Raw genomic sequence first — 3,689 nt, 5'->3', positions numbered from 1 at the left:
ATTTATACTTCACAATTTTTAGAACAGTATTTATAAAGGACTAGCCGGCGACAAGGTGTCGGAGACTTAGTGCAATTAATCTGATCTAAGGCCACAATTAAAAAAAAATTGGTTTGCCCAAACCCTACCCAAAAGTTGAGACAGTGGGTAGGTAGGTAGGCATTTTCTTTTCTTTTTTTTTTTCAAAAAGAGAAATTGAAGTATCGGGTGTTTATTAGTCTTCATGCCTATCTGATTAAAAAAAAACTTCTTCAAATCAGGACAATAAAAGAATTTGAGTAGGCAGCTTTTTTCTGGGTAGGTAGCGTTTGGGCAAACAAACCTATTCTTTTTTTATGGCCTAATCTATTGGGGAAAAGAACGTCCGCATATGAAAAAAAATGTTTGAAATTAGTATTTGCTACATTTCCGCTGACATGCTATAACTAAAGAGAACAGACTTGTCGGCTCGAAACCCACTATAATATGTCTGCGTAGGGCGAAATGTCGGATCTTTACCGAGTTTGCATGATAAAATATGACTTGGCGTGTCGACCTACTACTTTAAATAATAAATTTTCAAATTTCAAATAAGCAACTTTCACATTCATATCATATTTGAATGTTATATCGTCCTAAATTTGCATGTACTATTTGCTGCTGGATGTATATCAAATAGTCATTCATCAACCAGCCTAAGCATTGCTTAATGATATAAGTTTGTTTAAAATGTTTAAAGGGTCTAATGTTTATATAAAAAAAAGGTGGTTTTTAACTCTTACCCAATTTATGTGTACCCCAAATGATTGTTCATCATATTGACCAACTGTGCTCGGTACAGCAGTAGCTATGTTCGTGTAATATAAGTACATCAGGTTGTTCAAAAATTAACCAAACTTATCAAATACCTTTGTAGGACAAGAGAAATCTGAGAACAAATTTATCAATGAAAATGGACGATATAAAAACATACCAAGAAAAAGAAGATGAAAATCATACTCATAGCACAGATATTTGTTTTGATACATCTGTCCTTGAAAATGGTATTTTTACCAACGACAACCCTGTATACACATGTACATGTTCGTACTGTGATTTTTGTCCAAACATATTTGAGAATAAAGATAATTTGTATGGGCATGTGTTGATCAACCATGGTAATGAACTTAAACGATTAGTCCTAGATTCTAAAATTGAATTGGCGCTACAATACCCTTGTTGCAATTGTGGTGAAATGTTTGCCACTATAGCTGGTAGAGACTGGCATATAAGATGGACTCATGTCCCATTAGTAACTTGTAATTATTGTTATACAAAGTGCACATCTGAATACGGATTGATAAATCACATTGACAAATATCATAAGGACATACCGAAAAGGAAAAACAAAGCTGATAACAACAGAGTGATGTCTTGTCACTATTGTGGAATTCAATTTACCTCTTTATTAAAAGTGAAAAATCATATACAAGAGACTCATACTGAAAGTTTATTACAATGTTATTATTGTGACAAAAAAGTCAATAACCTAGGAGCGTTATACGTACATATAAAAAATAAGCATACAGATCACATTAATGATTTGAAAATTATAAGACTGAAGATTAAGGAGCACATGAGAATGTCGTCTGGTGCTACTTCTTCAAACAGTCATACTAATATGTCTACAACCAATTGCAACTATCAGGATGGCAGTAACATTGATGGCAATAATAACACTGTGACTCTACCATGTCAGTCATGTGAGTTTTGTGAAAGGAAATTCCACACAGATGATTTATTGTATAGTCATATGTTTAGCAGACACCAAGACAAGGTTAGACGTTTGTTCTTGGAGTCGAATGAAAAACTAAAAATACAATATATCACACAGCAAGGATTAGAAAAATATATTCACCACCCGAACTGTATTTATTTGAAGTTAAGCATTATTGATGAACCGCAGTGGGGAACAGTAGATTTTAACCTTCCATCATGTCAATATTGTGGAGAAAGTTTTGTGTCATTGCATGAACTACAAATTCACACGTGTATTCAAAAGAAGTATATAAAGACAGAACATCAGGAATCATGCAGTAACGAAACATTCCCAAGCACATGGGGACTGAAATCTCATGATGAAATATTAGAAAAGGATGGCTGTAAGAATATGAATATTTCACCCAAAATAGAAGGTGGAGATGGCTGCCATAGAATGCTGATAAAAGAAGAACCACCCGAGTGCTTCCTTCAATACCATATAGATAATCATACACACAATAAGTAATATTAAGTCAGCTTTAAATTTAAAGAAACAGTTTCTGAGTGAGTCATATGTATTTAACAGTATATTATATTATTTAAGAGCAAGATATATATAAATTGATTAATTGTTCGTTGCTTCACGTCCTGACACGTCCGTCCAGTGGCAAATATTTCATGCATGCTCAGAACAAGAGCAAGATAGAGTAGGATCATCAACAGTAATAGCTAACAATAGATAAGGGACGACATCAAAAGTTCAATGAAGGATAAAAAAAAATTAAATCACATAGTTTTTTCACTGACCCCCCACCCACGTCTTTATTAAGTTGGGAAAAATTGATTGACCCATATAGATATATGTAAAAACCACATCTTGCAGCAGTTCACCCCCCCCCCCCCCCCCCCAAAAAAAAAAAAAAAAAAAAAAACAACAACAAAAAACTATTTAAGTTTGTTATCTTACATTGATCTTTTGATGTCGTCCTTAAGTGATCCAAGAATTTGACTAGTAAAAAAATGTATTCATCGAGGGACCAAACAATAATAAACATATGCAGCAAATCGTCATTGTTTAACGTCATGATAGCTGAATATATTTTAAATATTTGATTTTTTTTTATTAAGTTTCGTTTAATTATTTTGACAGCCAATGAAAATCCAAACGGCAGCAAACGACAACCATAAAAATACAAGCTTCTGTCTTGGGACAATCACATTCAGAATGTATTGGGAAAACATGTTATATATCTTCTTCCCATATATAAGTGAAACACAGACTGACAATGCAATGGCAAAAAACTAAAAACAACCAATATGACAAACAACAGTTTGTAAAACTTAACATACATGATTAATGCAAATGTGTGTGTTTTTTTTTATCAGAACTGAATTTTTCGAGAGTACAAGTACAAGTAAAAAGATTTCTAAAATGACAACAGAGCAGAGTGAAGACGTCACAGATCGGAGGTCCCCGGTAAATGTTTAGCAGTAAAGACAGAAATAAATGATTTTAGGATATAAATTTCAAAGTAACCTTGAAATTGTCAAGTAATATATGACAAAGATGGATTAATGGGTAACATCGAAAATTATCATAAACAAAGACAAAGATTGCAAACTGAAAGAATGATCGTTTATTTTAAACTTTGACCACCAAAATTAAATGAGATGTTTATGTATTAATTTTTTAAATGTCTAATATGCACTTTTCTTCAGGACAACATCAAAGGTAAACCCTGCAGCCCTCAAAGTTTTCAATATTCTCAAATGCATTATTTTAAAACACCAAATTTTGTATACGTACAATTATACCTAATTATGAATTAAATATTTGAATATGTCAATTGTCATTATACGTAAGAGTACATAACATAACAGTTAAAACACCAAGGTATTTCAATTGCTAGTTTCGATTTAGGTTTAATTTTCAGAATTTAACATTGAAAAGTCACAAACAAATAATGATG

At 32.3% G+C, this 3,689-nt stretch overlaps 1 long non-coding RNA gene across 1 annotated transcript; it reads left to right on the top strand.

Annotated features, from left to right (window-relative positions):
- The first annotated feature begins 1,821 nt into the window (after positions 1 to 1,821).
- On the top strand, positions 1,822 to 3,401 carry LOC143082848 (uncharacterized). The gene is made up of 2 exons (XR_012980488.1): positions 1,822 to 2,283; positions 3,106 to 3,401. It is a non-coding gene; the product is annotated as an uncharacterized LOC143082848 (long non-coding RNA).
- The last annotated feature ends 288 nt before the right edge of the window (positions 3,402 to 3,689 follow it).

This window comes from Mytilus galloprovincialis, chromosome 7, assembly GCF_965363235.1.
Source record: "Mytilus galloprovincialis chromosome 7, xbMytGall1.hap1.1, whole genome shotgun sequence".
In the NCBI taxonomy this organism is placed as follows: Eukaryota; Metazoa; Mollusca; class Bivalvia; order Mytilida; family Mytilidae; genus Mytilus; species Mytilus galloprovincialis.
The sequence above is the reverse complement of the archived record's forward strand: the minus strand, read 5'-3'. Positions and strand labels throughout refer to the sequence as shown.